Genomic DNA, 19,387 nt, shown 5'->3' on the forward strand with positions numbered 1-19,387 from the left:
TCTCCTAGAAATGGAAGTTTTGGAAACATTTGGTTGCCTACCACATAGATACATCACAGAATCAATTTCACTATTTCCTAACAACTCATTTCCACTGGATATTAGGTCTCCATTTAAATTTATTATAATGCTCTTTGTAAAAATGTTTTTTGGTTAAATTTCATTTTTTAAACATTTTTATTTATTTTAAAGAAAAGAGAGATGGGTGGAGATCTCCCACCTGTTGCTTCACTACCCAGATGCCCATAGCAACCATGGCTGAGCCAGGTCAAAGTCAGGAGCCACAAAATCCATCTGGTCCCTCACAAAGGGCAACAGGAACCTAAGTACTTGAACCACCTTCTGTTACCTCCCAGCTGGTGCAGAGGTAGGAAGTTGGATTGGAAATGAATGTGGGACTTGATCCCAGGGCCTCTCATGTAGAATACCACATCCTTATGTCATGCCACAGCATTACATACTGTGGAAATTACACATTACATCATGCACTTATCCCATGGAAATCTTTATGCATAAATGTCATCTATAACTGCAAAAAATGCTTCTTGAAACAGAGAGGCCTTGAAGCTCAGATTTTGTTGTTGTTGTTGTTATTTAGCATCCAGTATACAGTTGATGCTTAGTAAGTATGTGTACGGTAGAATTAAATATTTTTAAACATATACACCCGTACAATAAACATCACTGTATCAGCATGTGAAACTAACATCTTTTAATAACCTGTTCCATTAGCTTCAGATACTTTCTATGTTTTTTCAGATTTATTTATTTATTGGAAAGACAGAGTTAGGGACAAACAGCAAGGGTGAGGGCGGGGGGTGGGGGGAGAGAGAGAGAGAGAGAGAGAGAGAGAGAGAGAGATCTTGCATCCACTGGTTCATACTCCAAGTGATCACAAAGACTGGAGCTGAGCCAGTCCAGAGCCAGGAGCAGCAGGCAACAGCTTTACCAGCTGGCTGTTGTTCATGAAACAACAAAGACTACACATTCTGTTGTCTTACTTTTCAAAAGTCTTGCTGTCTTTTTCCTTAATTTCAAAGGTGATCACAGTCACGAATACCATGTTGTTTTATTCACATGCAAAGTTACAGTAAAATTAGACATTGCAATAAATAGTATGTGACATGTGTGAATCCGCAAGTTGTGTCTTCTACTCTACATTGTACTTTTCAAAGTTTTAGCCAGGTCCTACATACATTGCCAGTCATTCCAACTGCTAACTACTGTGCTATACTTCACTATATACATTTTAAACTTCACTGATGGGCGTTTGGATTGCTTCATTTTTGTTTTTAGAAACAAGCATGAAGTGCACTTTTATTTCTACACATGAGCGGTACTTTTTTATGAGCAGTACTTTTTGATGTAAATGGAGTTGCTGCATTGTGCCAGTTATGGTCAGACTGTTCCCCAAAATCATTCGACAGATTCATCTTGCCACTGTTAGCTTGAACAGTTTGTCCTTTCCTTTAGTTGGCTTGATACTGACAACATCAAGCGTTAAAGGTTTGTCAACAGATGGATAAACTGTCCACTTAATTTAGTGAGATTGAATATCTTCTGTTTTTGTTAACAATGTAGATTTCTTCTTCTGTGAATTTCCTGGTCTTTTCATGCCGACGGGTAGAGAATGATTTGTCCATTTTGATGACTAATTATTTTCCATGTATTTAGAGGGTATGTGTGTGTCGGGGGAAGGGAAGAAGGGATATATGTATGTGGGACAGTTCATGGTTTTTCTTACATCGGTTTTGTATAGGGTGGCTTTTTGTGATTTACTTCTTTCAAAATATACACAAGGAGCTGTTTACCCCAGCACACATTCCAGAAGCTGGCTGAGTGAATCCGAGAGGAATTTGATGCTTACTAAAGGCTGTGTTTGAAGTTAAACTCCTCTGAAACCCTTAGATAGGACCTACTGGCTCTGGTACCTCTTCCAACAATCTGGTTAAGGGTGAGTCCATGTCTGTTCTTCAGATGTTTTTCTGACTCACTGTGTCTGAAGATTTCTCTATCTCTCTGTAGATTTAAGGACACTGTCTCTATGAAGTAAGAGATTTACAGTCAGGTTCCATCCAGTGATCCAAGACCCACAAAGCAACAAATCTGTATGGGGAATAATAGATACATTTCCTCCCACTGACAAGGCTGAACCTCAGGCTAGCCAAAATCTCCAGCTATGTACTTACTGAGACTAAGCATGTCTTTCCTGTCAATGCCTTTGTCTGATGAAATTTCTCTGCAAATAAAGTTTGGATTTTATCTGTAATTTTTCTAGAAGGCTCTAAAGAGCAGTTGAACAAGTTTCACGGATACTGAAATTAAGGATAATCTGCATCTCCCACTCTTGTGAAACATGATCATACTGGTGACTATTTCAATGTTTCAATTTTTGCTTTTCTACAGAAGGTATGGGTTACTCATTGAAAGTTAAACATTTATGGCTTTAAATTTAGTAGTCCTTGGACAAAGTGTATCAATGGTGGAATCCTCAGCTGACAAATCTGCCAGCACTTACTGTGCAACACAGCACCGCGAAACTAACTGGATTAGAAAGACAACCATTTATTGTTCTTATGATTCTGTAGTTCAGTTGAGTGATTTGGTAGATCTAGGTTTAGATTGGCTGGATTAATTTGGGCTTGCTCATGAGTTAGAAAGACTAAGGTCTGCTTTACAGGAGCTCCCATCCTCTATTAAGCCATCCAAGATTGTTCTCAGGGCAGAAACAGAGGTCCTAAAGAATGAGTTAGCACACAATATCAGCTGTTAAGTCCTTGGCTTGGAATTGGCATACCATCACCTCCTTGATGCCAGCCCAGGCTGGAAAGCATGGAAGTCAACTCTAATTCCAGATGGGATAGACTGAAAATCACTTTGTGAAGGTTATGGATAAAAGAAACTCATTAATAGCTCTATCAAAGAAATCGGTATATTATGACATTTATTAGAGATGCTCACAATATTTCTTAGTACAAAGGTTCTAATTTTTATTGTCAGAGAAACGAGAAAGTTCAGAGATCTGTAAGTAAGAAAACCTCGGTAATATTTGTACTCCCATGGACTATCTCTTATGGTTTTTGGGAGAGTGGATGATAGGGGGCAAAGGGAAGTCCAGGGCAATGAACCATGAAGATTGGCAGGTGAAAGTTGGGTAGAGGTTCAGGATAAAAGGAAAGATGATGAGTATGAATTTTGGCATGGCTAGTTTAGGTGCTTTTTAGTCATTTCAGTAGAGTTTGGAAAACTTTTGGATTGGAGATCTAAGATGGCAAAGTTGCAGTTATATAGAAAACAATAGAAGTCATGAGTATCAGATCTCCCAGGAAGAGAATTCATAGCAAGGAAGAAGCAGTTACAGGATTGAGACTTGACGAGCTAATTTCAGGGAAAGAATAGACTACATGAATGAGGGGAAATCTACATAAATAGGAGGGACATCAAAAGAGTATGGTGTCTTGGACACCAGAGGCAGTGAACTTCCAGTATTCCATACCATTGACTGCTACTGAGGGCTCAAGAAAGGTGAAGCATAAAGCATCCTGTTGGATTTAGCTTGATTTAATGTCGTACAGCTGCTGGACAGTGAGAAGTATAAAGAGAAAAAAAATGGACAGACAGACCACAAATGCCATCCTGGTGTTGCTTCAGAGGGTCCATCTCTGCAAAATTGAGTGGAAGTCCTGAGAAACTATAGCTCTCGGGCCTGCTTTGCCCGCCGTTTTCCTCAAAAGTTTGGTGAAGCAAGCTCCTTTCCAGAATTTCAAATTCAGCATCTTTGTTCATGGTAAGAACAGGAGACTTGTAGCAAGAAGCTGAAGGGAAGCATTTTCACTCTATTCTTTTAAATGATCTTAAGCTTATTTCCTTTTCACTGTCTATTCAAGGTTGCAAGTGTCCAAGTGACGTGATGATTTATTTTTCCATTAACTTGGCTTCTGAGTAATTTAAGAGTGAAAACTGCTTAGATTTTTTTTTTCTTGTTCCTCTCCCTATGGATTCTTTCAGATCTCGGTATTGTTCCAAGAACAGTATTCTGGTTCTGTGTTATTTTCAGCCATTGCAAGGAAGAAAATGCATTATTCTGATTATATTACCATGTAATTCCTGTGTCTTACTTGCTTTCCCAAGCTGTAATTTTATGCCAGGATAATGTGTTTGTATGGTCTCTTATTTCAGCTCTTCTGTCTTTGCATATAGATATATTCTTATCAAGGCTTCTGCTTTTCCCATTTTTGAACTCTTTCTCTGCTTCTCTTAACACATAAGCATCACCTTTTAAAAATGACTCCTCTTTGATTTTCACCTAAGCAGTATTATATGTCCTCATGTATCCTACAATTTAAAAATATGTCCCAAATGCTGCTAACTGTTTCTTTGGACAAATTGCCACTGCTAGGAACAGTGACAGTGAGAAACAATGTGTGAGTTCTATTTACTAGGTGGATTAAAAAATGCTTTAATAAATGGCCTGTGAATGCTTAGTGAAGAATGCCCCTCTAGGAAGAAAGCATGTGTTTATTTTAATCTCTTGTTGAAACAGAGGGTGTTTCATTTTTCCTCTCCACTTTCCTCCTTGCCCTGGTGACCTCATCATCAGTCACAAGTCACCAAACTGGAGAAATTAAATCTGTACCTTGCTGGCAATACTGGTCCTACCACATTGACGGATGGTTCTTTTGTCTTTGAGTTTTGGGGCAGTCTTAGGAATCCAACAGCTGAAGGTGCAAGAGGAAAAAAACCAAACTGAACTTGTCTTTGGACATGATTTAATTTTTCTGATTTCTCCTTTTCCATTCATCTGGAGTGGTATCTTCATCAAAGAAAATGCTGTAAGTATATAAGAAGTTGAATCAAACGAGCCCCTGGGAGATGAGGACTTTCTGTTTCTATTTGCTAGTTATCTTTTTAGGGCTCTTGGAATGCATGTTTCTGTTCACTGTTACAATCACCCTCATTGACAACGAAACTGCTGTTTGATTTACATTTGGCTGTATCTTTCTGGAGGCAGGTGGGCTCCTAATAGTTGCTCAAATCCATGTGGAAATGAAGCAAAGCGGGGGAGAGAAGATAACCTGTGATCAGAGGCTGGACAGAGGGCCTGAGTGTAACAGTCCTGCTTTGAACAGCTGGAATGGGAACGTTGGCTTTGGTCTACTCCAGTCCCATGCCTGCAGGCACATGTTTACCTACCCCTCCATTTCTGCCACTGTGAAGGGGAGACCCAGTCTATACAGTTCATGGAGAGCCGCTGTGGGGAATCCATGAGTTAAGACGTGAACAGTAGTGGTGACAACGCTACAAGGGTGTTCTATGAAGTACTACCTAGGTCCTCCCTGTCACTGAGAGTGTCCTAATAGTTCATAATTTGTTGGAGGAGTCCTCTGGACCAGCACTCATTTCATTTGCTTTAGTTTTTTTTTTAAAGCTTACACAACTTTTCAAAACTTTACACAAGTCATAGAAAGGTACTGTAGTATATATATATTTACTGTGTGAAAGAGAAGTTGAGGTTTAGAGATATTAACTCTCTTCCAGGTCAACACAGAGTTAAGTGATAGACTCCCTAAGCCCCTGCTCCCGGCTGCTACATAGCACTCAACCCAGCACAAGCCTTGCAGAAAGTTGTTCTGCCTAAACTCTGAGACTCTACATTGCTAGATTCAGCCTTTGAACAAAGAAATTCAGCTATATGGGCTCTACTTTTTGATCTAACAGAACCAATTCTAGGCGATCAGCCTCATTGGATAGAGTAGTACAGACTCGGACCTGAATGCTGGTTCTGTTGTCCACTACTCTGTGACCTTAAGAAAGTTATTTAAAATGAGTTAAACTTGGTTTCTCCCATATAAATATGATCACAGAGTCTTCTCTCTAGGGTGGCTAAAGGGACTGATTGATACATGTTAATAACATTTCATACATAATGGGGTACATGTTGAGTAAAACTTGGGTGGGGTTGAGGTAAGGACTATCTGAATGGAAAATTTTCCAAAGGGCGGTCTTGGGCGATGTTGAACTATGTCAGTCTCAAGGAGAACCAGATATTCTCATCTGTCTTGCTCTTTCAGCTTCTTGCAAGGTCAAGCCTAATGCTTGAAATAAGAAGCTATTTCCACTCAGTGTCTTCAAGTAATTGGCCACTGAGCTAACAAGAGGGCTTGTTGTAAATGGCAGTAGTGATAGACTGAGTTTGAAAAAGAGGATCAGGGGGGAGACTTATTGACCAGAGAAAAAACAAGCCAAAGCCTTGGCTAATTTGTGTAATCAGCTTTATCAATTTGCATAAATTGTGCATCAGGCTATATTCCTCTTGGGCATAATAAGCCCAAATTTAGTTTTTCTAATTTTAAAGTCATCAGCCGCTTTTTTTTTTTTTTTTTTTTGGCTTCTTCTGTTCCTTTCTGGGACTTGTGTGGTCACACCTCCATGCATCTGTCAGGTGGCCAAATGCGTTGCTAATTTTCAGGGACCCTGTCAGTGCCCTGCAGTCACATTTAACGCTTATTCTCCACAAACATGTCCAGTTTTAGCCTTTGGCCCTTCACACTGCTCTGTTGTCAGTGTTTCTTTTGGCCCTTCCTTGGTAATGTCCTTGTTCAGGTCAGGATCCTGCAGCTACTGTTAAATGTACTCTTTGTGATGTTCTTTCCCCACATTCTGTCAGAAGACTCTGCCTAAGTTCTAGATTTTTCCCTGGCAGGCCTTCCGTCCCAGATTCCACTCATTGTTTTCTAGGTGTTTCCCTGTACGATACATCTCACTTCTGCTAATGATCTCCAAATAGTTCTAAGAGGTTTCAGAAGGCCTTGATTTCTACTCCGATGTTATCAGCTGACTTGCAATGATGTAGGATTGCAACACAGCTGTCACCTACCCTGTTTTCTCCTAATACCCTCAGCTCAGCCTTCCCATGTTTTCCAACCCAGCTCTAGGGTATCCTTGCTGGTTCCCTGCTCTAGCTCTACCACATGTCCGTTCACCTTCCACCTGAGGTTGAACTTGGATGCAATTTTAAATCCATCTAATCAAAAGAGGTGATCATATAACTTACTTACCAGTTTGATAATTAAAGGGCTAATGAATCTCATTGAAACTAGCATTTGTTAACTTCACAAAAAAAACCCCATTATATTCTATTGTATACAGGTAGCATAAACACCATTACACACGTTGAGACATCAACAACTTTGGGAAGGGTTTAAGCTAGCGTGTAATACTTCAAACACACACCCCTAACCTTTGAAGGGTTAGGTCATGCGGGGGCCAGGACCACAGATCGTCATCAAAGACCAAACGTGAGATTAATGAACAACTATTCTAATCCAGACAACATTTCTTATAATTTCATGCTGTCCAGAGGGCTGAACTGGGGACATAAAATCTTTATCTCAAAGATGCAAATGTGAACCTAATGTCCTTTTTAAAACAGTAGCTAGTTATGACGCTAGAGATTTTTAAGCCCCAGGCTTCACAAACAGTTTTATAACAGCATTAGCCTGAAAATTGCCCCTGCTTCTATTTCATAACAGCAAAGTTGGCAAATCCGGACGTTTGCAATTCTCTGCTTCTGTCTATGTCAAGGAGAGTCTTCACTTTCAGAGAAAGAACTTTGTTTTCTCCCCTCCAGCCTGGGAAGGGAGTGCTGAATTTCTTTTGTGCCCTTAGCCTCTGTCACGGTCAGCCTGCTCATATTTCCTTTGGGCTCTGGCTATCTCAGCCAATCATTTTCATGGCTGGTTTAAACAGCATGTGCCTTATTTAGAGCTGCTGACACAGACAGGGAATGGGCCACCTGGCAAATGCCTTGGGCTTTAACTGATCCCACTGACTTAAAGCCTAGGCCAAGTTCCCCTCAAGTTGTCCTGAGGTTTGTAAACTTTTTGGCAATGGTGGGCTAGCACTGGACCAGGGAATCAATGTTTTATGGTCCTCGGCTAGGTGTGAAATTATCATCAAAGGGATTTATTTTGTGCAAAAATATAATGCACCAGTAGATATGTCACTTAGAATTAAGCTTTGTATTCACTGAAGTTCAAGATGAGTCAGATGGTAAATTCTGTCCTTCTTGGTGATGAGGTGGGGGTGTTGGAAGTAAACGGAATCAGGATATTGCTGGTGCCCCCTTAGGTCTTGTGGGGAAATAACACCATCATTTTTAGTTCATCCGCATTTTGGAACTAGCTAATTACTTTCTACTTTAATTGCAAGATGGCACAGAAAATACTTAAGCTTCAGCCTCAAAATACACTCTCTGGATCCAGCAGACAGTGCAGAAATCACCTGCTGTTAAATCCAGTCTGGGCTCCCAGAAGTTCATCTAGAATGGTGTCAACATTCCTTATATCTGAGAGGTAAACACTAGATACAGAAGACATGGGGAACATCAGGTTAACTTGACAGCAGTTTCTTACACTGTAGGACAGACAAAGCTGGAGCTGACTCTTTTAGCAAAGGAATTTAAAGGCACAGTAGGGAAGCAGGACAGACTGCTACTATAAGAAAGAGCTTTCTGGGATTTCATAAACCCAGAGTTCATAAAGTGGTCTCCTCTAGATCCGTGCCACAAGCTCACACCAAGTCACCACAACATTGCCCATTACAGAGAAAATTCATATGATTGCCAGGTGAGACAATTCCTTGTTGATTTTTGTAGTCACTGTGTCTCAAGAGTTTTGTGGGAGCTTCTTCCCCCAACGTGGGAAAGCCATGGGTGGGAAAGTAGGCAGCTGTGGGCTCTGAGCACTAAGTGGCATCTAGATCTAGGCTGGTCTGAATCCTGGCTCTGTGCTTCTCACCTGTACGACTTTGGGAGAGTTACTTATCCTTTAAAGTGACTCAGTTTTGTCACCTTTAAATTGGGTCAGGATTAGAATCTACCACCTCACAGAGTTGTGCATTAAATAACTACTGATATGAAAACCTTAATACAATAATCCTTCAATAAATATGAGAATGATAATAATGCTTCAGCAAAAAGGGGCCTGGTCAAGTTGTGTGCCTGTGTATACACAAGAGAGAGATGTGCAATTTAAGGGCTTTAATGAGGCAGTCCTAACATAGGGTGGCATGAGCTATAGTAAAGAAGTAGAATTCTGTGTATAGTGCTTTTGAGACTTTCACTCCATGGGCCTGAGGCCAGTGAAAGTAAAGGAGTGCCACATCATCAATGCCATTTTCCCAGCAAATGATAATCTCCTGGTGTTAGAGACAGCTCGTCTCAGCACAGACAAGGGAGTAGCAGTTCGGCTTTACAGTTAGGATGACACTTGGGATTCTTGAATCTCACATTAGAGAGGCAAGGTTTGAGTTCTGGCTCCACTTTCAACTTTGATTTCCTGCAGTGCAAACCCCAGGATGCTACAGGTGATGGCTCAGGTACCTCTGTTTATAGAAGCCCCTTTCAAATGTTGAATTGAAATCACTTTCTACAACTCTACATACTGATCCTAGGTTGTGTCTTTTGGAGCCATTTTGCAGTCCAGCAGCTCCTTCAGGTGATAAAACATTTTCAGCCTGGTCCATTTTGGCATAAGTTGCATAGACACACCATGTGCTTGACTTCTTTTGGTGGTTTGTTTTGCAAGATTATGCATGAGGATGCTTCTTTTTGTGATATCGGATAAAGGCACATTAGCATCCCTAAAAGCTCCCAGCCACTCTGGCAAGTCACCTGTCTCACCCGTGAATGGACTCTATAATTCACACCGTCCAAATCCTGGGAATCTCAAACCCTAGTTGTCTGATACCATGGGAAAACAGCCTCAACTTTCCTCCCAAGGACTAGCAAGCAGCTCCTTGAAAGTGGTGGCTAAATTCACAAGGGTATTTTGTGTCTCTTAAGGCAGATTTCAATCACTTCTTTTAGTGACTTTCTCCTATGTGTCAGTTTGTGGCCCCAGGCAAATCCCCCCTGGGCCAGAGCACCCAGACCATAGGAGGTGCTAATAAGTTAGGCAAGATAGAGCTAGCTACTCAAACTTTCTTTTCTTTCTCATGCAAATTACTTTCCCAAGGGACTATCCTCCAGGTAATAGAGCAGCTGTAAAATCCTCCCTCCCATTCTCTCTACTTCCCAACACATACGCTCCATATCAAATACAAAAAAAAAAAAAATTAAAAATGCAATTTCAAGAAAGCATTGAAAAGATTTTAATTTCCTAAAAGAAAAAAAAAGATGAAGTGATGGAGGTGGTGTGCTGGGTGTTTGTACTCAGCGGTAGCTGTCATGAACAGAGAAGCATCATTCCTGTTTTTTGGGTCGCACTCATGAGGTCTTCACACATGTCCCGTGTTCAATCAGTGACATGAAGATTCTCCATCCACGGAAATACGCTGAGTGCCTTACTCCATTTTTAAGACAGCTTTGTGTTGTTTGGCGGGAAGAAATCTGTGGTCACGTGTAGCTGAAAGCAGGTGAGCAGGGGGTACTAGAGGCAGCATCATCCAATACGGTGGCCACTCTCTCACCCTATGTGACTGTTGAATATATAAAATATGTCCTGTAACTATAAAATACAAGCATGCATGCCACATTTTGAAGATTCAGTACCAAGGATGTAAAATATTTCTTTGATGATGCTTGATATCAATTACATGTGGAAGTTCTGGTAGTTTGCACTTTAGGTAAAACAAAATACTATTTAAATTATTTTCAGTTGTTCATTTTTATAAGTGTTTCTAATAGAAAACTTAGAATGACATAGAAAACAACTTGCGATAATTTTGACAGGGCTGCACTGATTCTGGATAGGAGGATAGTGTACTAGCGATCAATGATAATTCTCATGAATTTAATTTTGTAAGACATTTAACAATATAGTTTCTCTTGACTTTAAAAATGTCATGTTCATATTTACCCAGAAATCTGATTCTCTTACTCTGATTTGCTACAAGTTCAAAGGAAGTGATTTTTATTAACTGCTCCGGTCGTTGAAAAGGCAACGTTGCAGGCCTGTGCTGTGGTGCAGCCAGCTAAGCCAGCACTCAAACTGGAGCGCTAGTCCTAGTCCTGGTTTTCCACGTCTGCGCCAGCTCTCTGATAATGTGCCTGAGAAGGCAGCAGGAGATGGATCGAGTAGTTAGGATGAGGCTATCTTTGTGGGAGACCAGTGCAGCATTCCTGGCCCTGGCTTCATGCTGGCATAACTCTGGATGGTGCATCTATTTGAACATTGAAACAGTAAGTGGGATCTCTCCCTCTCTTCCTCTGTTTTTCAAGTAAGTAGTAAATAAGTATATCTTAAAAAAAAAAAAAACAAACAAAAGGTGGGAGCCCTGCGCAGAAGCCTAACTGCTAAAGTTTTCATCTTGCAGCACTGGGATCCCATATGGACACTGGTTCTCTCTCTCTCTCTCTCTCTCTCTCTCTCTCTCTCTCTCTCCTCTTTCCCCCTTCTCTCTTCATCAAATAAATATAAAACTATATTTATTAAGAAGAAGAAACAAAGGAGTTGGAGAGATTCACTAGTTTGGAAATTTCATTGCAGGAGTGTGAGTCTTACCCATTGCTGTTTTTGGCTCATGATTTGAACCAGATCAGGAGTAAAACTGGACCTGACAGTCTCTCTTTCACTGCGGATTCAGAGGAAAACCCAGTGTCAATGAGATCTGAAGAGAGAGTGACTGCATGTGCCAAGTTTAAACAAAGAAAAGGAGTGACTCCATCAAAACCCAGAACCAGAAGTACAGACACAGGGCGAAAAATTAAAATGAAGGATTTAAAGGAAGAAAGCAAGCAAGCTAGCCCTGGTGTGTCTAAAAAGCTCAGGGCAAAACTCCATTTCCAATTGCACCCAAGAGCTCTCAATTGTGTGTTCCAATTCCTTCTAGGAGCAGCTCCCTGCCAATGTCAATGGGATTTCTTCACTCAAAAGCACTGAAGCCACGGCAATAAAGATCTACAGTGTACAAATGGGAAATACTACTACTACTACCAGCACACACACAAATCAATGAGCAGAAGCAGTGAGGAGAGAGTTTTGTCCCTAAGAATCAGAGCAGAAATGCAGGGCAGGTGCCAGGGATGTCTGCCTGGTTGAGATCTTAGCTTGTGTCACTTTCCCAAAATTCTCAGGGCCGGAGTCCAAACAGAGCGCACTGGCATCACCCAGGGATCTCTTAGAACAGTAGGATACCTCAAACCCACTTGCCAGAGAGTCTGATTAAACTGATCTGAAGAGAAGGTTGGGCTTCGGCTTTTTCCTATGTCTTTGCTGGTGATTCTCCCATGCCATGAGGCTGAGCACCATGCTGGCGTTCTGAAACCAGGCGGCAGGCTTCGTGCATCGCCCACAGAGAGCCAGAGGTCAGCTTTTCTTGCCCTCATTGCTGGCAGCCTTCATTCATGAACTTGGAGAGAAAATAAGGTATTGGTCTTACCTGAGAGATGTTTATGTGAGTCAATTAAATTAGTGCTGTACCTTCCTACTAGTAAAAATAAGGGTACTATTACTGTATGGAAATATAATGTTCCATAATATTTTTTATTGTGAGACAGGGGACATGTCTTACTGTACTCAAATGTACAGTTTATTCACAACTATAAAGTTCACTATAATCCATAAACAGGCAATATAGATCTTAGATATCTCTTTTAAGATCAGTTGGAAAGAAAATTCCTTATTCCTTAGCAACACCATAGAAAGCAGAATTGTCTCCAAGAAAAAAAAAAACCACTATCTCCTAATTATTCCACATGAAAAGGCAATAGAACATTCCATTATTCTAATATCTGAAGGGGAATGAATGCCTCCTTAATCGTTCTCCTCCTGTACATCGTTCAAGTATTGCGATTGGAAACTGAAAATACATCTTCTTTCTTGCGATGGCACTCGTTTTAAGTCCTCTGCAGTGGGAGGCAGGAGATGTCTTCTCGCTGAATGTCAGCTGCTGTAACGGAAAGCAGCACACGATGCGCAGAGGTTACGTGCTTGCTGGGTTGCTGGGGACCGACAGTTTTAAGCACAGTACATACAGGCAGAATACTTGAGCATTTTCACTTTAGGCTATTTGGAAATGTGTCATTTAAAATGTGGAATTCTGGCATAAGATTTTCACACTGAAATTTTTTCAGAACTATCTAAAATGTGTCTTATTTGTGAAAATGCATCTTATTAATCCATTGTGATATAAAATAACAGCTGCTAATATGATTTTAAACTTTGTAATAAAGTGCATCAAAATGTCTATTGAATGGATCATGACAGCACAGCCAACAAGCGATATTTCAGGGACTTTTAATGTGTAAGTAAAATGCCAGTACAGCAGAAAATGAAAACTTCCAAATGTAACTCTCCTGAGTTTGTCATTTATTCTCCTAATCTCTGCCTCACATCCACTGACTCTGGGCATGTCCACTGGGAGGAAGAGGGAGGTAGCAGACAGAGGGGTTCCAATAAGTGGTATGGGCATGGTGCCGATTTACAACAGTTAGAGCTGTTGCTGCAGCCATGCTGTGTAACAAACTGCTCTAGCTTAGTCATTGCCATGAGTTGTGCCAGTGTCCAGGGCTCAGCAAGTTTCAGCTAATCCCAGCCTGGGTTCAGATAGGTGTGGTTCCAAAGTGCAGATCAGATGCATGTATGGATTGGTTGGTTGGTTTGATTGATTAGTAGTTAACCAATGGAGTTCTTCCCATGGTAAAAGTGCATGTGCCAGAAAGAGCTGGGGACACATGAAACACTCCTGTGTCTAGGTTTGAGCCAACACACTCTTAGATCTACCTGCATTCCTTTGGCCAGAGTAAGTCCTGTGGCTCAATCAGATGCCATCGACAAAGGACTAGGGGAGCTCATTGCTTTTACTCCAATGCTGAAGAGCAGGGAACTGAATGTTAGAGAATATACTCATGATTGTAGAGTCAGGGTGTGGCATTGCTGCAGTCAGGAGATCCAGAAACTCGACTCTCAACTACAGCACTCACTTCAGTCTTTGTTCTTTAAGAAGACAATGCTAAGATGCAGATTCGGGTGCAAGCGGTTTGGTCATTGATCCCAGTCAGTAGCAGTAGCTTTGTGAAGAAGTGAAACAGGCAGGGAGGGAATTCAGAGATGAGTGGGTTAGTGGCTAGGATGGCCACTGTGGGAAACTGGAGCTGTGTCCTGCTGGGGAATTTAAGCGGCAGCCAGAACAGGCTTCAGAGTTAATTGAGCTAACGGATGAAGGAGTTAGAGTATTTGTACTCTAAGTTTCCATCTGTGATTGAGAGTTGATTCCAGGAAATAAACACTTGGCATTTCTGGCTTGACCAGCAAATGAGGTGAATAGAATCTGAAGACCAGAAAGAGCCCCAGGTAGAGAGTTACAGCTGATGGCAATAAGCAGTAAACTTTATGGCCACATGGAAGCCGGAGTGTATACGGGAAGGACAACGGCATCTTCCTACAATGCTGTCACTCTCACCCTCTTGCTAACCATACAGGCAAGAGTTACAAGCCTAGTGCATCACAGGAAGAGGTAACAATTAGGAGAGCATCTTTCTTAAAGTGTTTTCACCCTGTGTGCGGGTGATGTAAAAAGCGCATGGAGAATGAAATTAATGAGTTCAAGTTTGGGTGCAAAACTTGAAATATAAGCATATTGGTTCATAATGTGTATTTTTCATGTATTATGATATTTTGGGCACCCAAAAAGTGTTTGTACCCAAATAAACCTATATTTCAAATTCCATTTTCCGTGAGTTCTTGCAGTACCTTTGTATGTCCATGTGTGTCTGTGAGTGTAAAAGCAGATTTACTTGGAATTTATAAAGCTAAAATCCAGGGAATCGGGATCTGTTGTCCCACTTGGGAATGGTTCAGGAGGGAGTGTTACTATCTACTTCTGTGGTGTGGCCTCTCTCCGCCCATTTGTTTATTTGTATGTTTTTCCAGCAACCTTAGGCTATGCATCTATGGCTTATTTGTGGCCAAATGAAGTCAGTAGAGAAAAATTAATATTTATTTCATGATGCATTTATTTGATATTCTTATTCACCTGTAACCAGACGAGTAAGGACCTGGGAAAGCAATGGGGGATGGTTCAAGTTCTTGGATCCCTACACTACACCCAAGCCCTGTCATATACAGCTTCATAAAGTGCTAAATCCCAAAGCTAAAGCTACAGAGGAACCAGATCTAGAAATTTTAAATCAACATGAAAATAACTCCATTTTTCCTTCTTATCTGTGTCTTGGTTTTCTTTATGTCCTAACACATAACAACATGCAAAATACACAGTTGTTAGAAGCATTTTCTTATTTTGCCACTTTGAGTACATTTCAGGACGAGTAGTTGATTATGAGAAATTGGAGCAGAAGAAAGTTAAATTAAAAGGTTAAACTAATTTTATCACGAAGTGGTTTGCAGTTGGAGCTGAGTTTGTGAACTTCAGAACTCAGAATGAACCTGATAGCTAAAGGCTTAGGCTCTTACTGATGAAGGATAAGTCTCTTGCTAATATGCTAGCATCCCCTATGGATGCCAATACATGTCCTGGCTGCTCCATTCTTTGTCCAGCTCCCTGCTTATGGCCTGGGAAATGGGATGGTTCAAATCCTTGGGTCCCTGTACCCACATGGGACACCTGGAAGAAGCCTCTGGCTCCTGGTTTCAGATATGTCTATATCCATCCATTGTGGCCATTTGGGGAGACAATCAGGGGATGTACAATCTCTCATTCTTTCATTTTCTCAGTAACCCTGAATTTTAAATTAAAAAAATAGAAAAATAAATCTTCTTAAAAGAAAAAGAAAATGATAGGCTTAAGAGAGTAGTTAAATGGGTGTCTGGGTGGCTTTAAATTATCCTTGCTGCAAATGTTTTTATTGTGGAATGGAGAAATCAGGCTTTAAAGGAAGCTGATGTGGGTATATTTGTCAACCCCAGTCGTTATGGTGCTAAGTCTTAAAGATGTATCAGCAAACAGACAGTGCAAACAGTAGCTCCAGTCTTTCCAGTTCACATTCCTTTGCTGCTCCCTACACACAAATATGAACATGGCATTCAGAATGTGTCTGCTTAGCTCCTCAGATGGAAAAAAATGCATGTTTCATGAATGGCATGTTACATGGGTAATGCTGTATTTTTTATTATGTCAGCCCATGGAAAATGGAGAGTAAATAATTGAAAGCAGAGTACTGAAGTATGTGAATAAGCCAAGGTATTATGGCATATGAAGTTTTGGAGGTTGAGTGTATTTGAAAAAAAATGAGAATATTCCTAGACAAAATCTGATTGACATGGAAGTGAGTGAAAAGGCAAAAAAGAAACAGAACAGGAATGAATCTTGGACATTTTTCAGAGACAAATACATATGCTTGCTTTTATATCCATAACACCAAATGTTTCCTTTCCTCCATAGGGCCATATGTTTCAATCACTAAGACAAAGACCAGAGCAAAGAGTGTTAAACTCAAGATCAGGGAAACCTGTTTCTGGTGCTCTCCCAGAGTACAGCTACTCTGGGCTGGTCACCCCTCCACGCTGAGCCTCACCCTAAGAACGAGAAGACAGAAAAGGAAGTACAGAGGGTGTGTGAGGTCTTTAACATTCTTTCCAGCATTATGGAGTGATAAAATGCTACTTAACAGAAGCTCTGCCTGGAAAAGAATTAAATCCAAAAGGAAAATAGCTTCCGTAATCATATCTGAACATTTAATTTGTCATTTGCTTTATGACATATGCATGAGGCTTGTTTAAAATAACTTTACAAGGTTAATTACCAGTGCAGAATACGAGGATTGTGTTGATAGTACAATATTTTGTTAGGCTTGTGTGACAACATTGCAAAGTGGATCAGCTGCATGACTATTTGTGGTTTGGCGTCCCTTTAGTTTGAAATGGCCACAGTCCTAAAAATGTGTTCTCCGAATCCTCCACCTCTGTGGACAAAATGTGTTCTATCAAAGAGATTCACTCAAACCAATTCATATTGAAAATTCACTGAACTTTCTAGAAGGTATACAGAGAGTGGCAAACAGGGAATAAAGTTTTCATGTGGCTATGATGTGACATCCAGAGCAGACTGAGAGAGTTTTTTGAGAAGTCATTAATTTATCCAACTACTGCCAGAAGCACCTGCCCCAAGCCAAGCAAGAAGTCTGAATTGGTTACAGGATAATGTTAAAAATATCAATTTATTATTTAAATAATGATATTTTGTAATAAAATGTTTCTTAAATATTTCTCATTTTTTTGAATAGCCCACTTTGAGAAGGAATAATAATAATAATAATGATAATCACATTTATGTGATTTGTACATAGATAATGTCAATTTTTACTGGTGCAAGAAAATTTGTCACAACACATCACACGGCTAAAAAATCGGAAGCATTTATTCACAATAAAACATGTTTCCTCAGGAATATTTTGCTTTTATCTCCTCTCACAAAAATATAAAATTCCCTGTCAGTTTGGAGTATTGAATACATTCCATGAAGAATAAATGTCAGAGTGAATGTTTGGCCTAGCAGTAAAGACACTGGTTAGAATTCCCCACAAACCCTAGGAAGGCATGAGTTAAGTAGGTACTCCATCTCAGTGCCTGGTTTCAGTAAGGCTATTCCAATTCCAATCAAGTTTTCTTTCATTATTCCCCCCATTGTCTATTTTTATTATAAAGACAGGTCAGATTTACGGAGAGAAGGAAAGAGAGAAAGATCTTCCATCTGCCAGTTCCCTCTCCAAATGGCTGCACCAGCCAGAGCCGAGTTCATACAAGGCCAGGTCAGGAGCCTCTCTCCTGAGTCTCTCACGCCCATGCAGGGTCCATGGCCTTGGGCCATCCTCCACTACTTTCCCAGGCAGCAAGCAGGGAACTTGATGATGAGAAGTGGGGCAGCTGGAACATGAGTCAGCTCACATACTGGAATGCTGGTGCTCACAAAGTGAGAATTTAGCCAAATGAAGCATTGCACTGGGCCCTCCCATCCAGTTTTCTGCTAATGTGGACCATGAAACGCAACAACTGCTGGGTAAAGTACACAGCCACAACCCACGTGAGAGACCTAGATTGGGCTCCAGGCTCTAGACTTTTGCCTGGCCCACACCTGGCCATACTGGGCATTTGAAGAGTAAATCAGCAGGTGCTAGATCTCTCCATTTGTCTCTCACTATCTTTCAAATAAAATTAAAACAAATAACAAGTTAACATTTGAAAAAGAGATGCCCACATCTCATATGATATTTCCTGAGTTTGATTCCCAACATCAGCTGCTATTCGAGTTTCATACTAATGTAAACCTGGGAGGCAGTGGTGATGGCTCAAGGAGTTGGATTCCTGCCACTCACATAGGAGATGAGGATGGAGTTTTTAACTCTGGGCTGTAACTCATCATAGCCATATACATCTGGCTATTGCAGCCTTTTGGGGAGCTGCCAGTATTTGGGGACGTAAGCTGGCAGATAAGAGATGTCTTTGGCTATTTCTCTTTTTCTCTACTTCTCAAATGATTTTTAAAATTAAAAAGAACAAATTTCTTTTGCATTCTAATTTTTCTGAGACTAACAGTAAATATTGTATTTATTTCTATTTTGTATTTAACTCTAAGAAGAAAGGCACTTGCATCAGTACAAACACAATTCTGGGTTATTTAAACCAACAATGTAAAGCTTTAACCTTCTTTCTTGCAACAACTAGAAGTCTCATGATTGGCATGAGGAGTTTCATCTACATGACCTTTCTAGAAAATGGAAAGAAGAAAAGTAACGTGGATGATCAATTCAGATTAACCCAAAAGCAATTGGAAGCCATTTTATCTTAAGAGCATTCCAAGTTCACTGTGACCTACATTAGAGAAATATATATTCTATTGTACCCAAAAAGTGACCTGGTTAAGTGACATGGGAATTCTAGGCATTGTTGACTTGATGATGTCTAAAGTGTGTGTGTGTGTGTGTGTGTGTGTGTGAGAGAGAGAGAGAAAGAGAGATAAGAGAGAGAGAGAGAGAGAGAAGATATTGAGATATTAAATATGACTACAGGAAAATAGTAAATGTTACAGAAGAAGCAAAGTGGAATGAACTTACAGGGTGTGAGTGAGTGAGTAATGCATAGTATATATATATATATATATATATATATATATATATATATATAAAGAGAGAGGGAGAGAGAATGGGCTGGATTTCTAATGTTCATTAGATATATGGAATGAAAAATACTAGCTGGAGTTGTGGTAACCATTATATTTCTACTGATCAGGGCCTAGCATGATATTCTAGTAGCTAAAGTTCTCCCTTTGCACATGCCAGGATCCCATATGAGAGCCGGTTGAGCAAATTTGTTGACAGCTCTGGCTCTACAAAGACAGAAGGAAGCTACCAGCGGCTCCTGCTCTGCAAAGGCTGGCAAGTCATTTCTTACTCAAAGTATGTACTACATAGTGGCTTTGCATAGAATTAGTG

Source organism: Ochotona curzoniae, unplaced genomic scaffold (genome assembly GCF_017591425.1).
Source record: "Ochotona curzoniae isolate NIBS_2020 unplaced genomic scaffold, NIBS_Ocur_1.0 contig_1302, whole genome shotgun sequence".
Lineage (NCBI taxonomy): Eukaryota > Metazoa > Chordata > Mammalia > Lagomorpha > Ochotonidae > Ochotona > Ochotona curzoniae.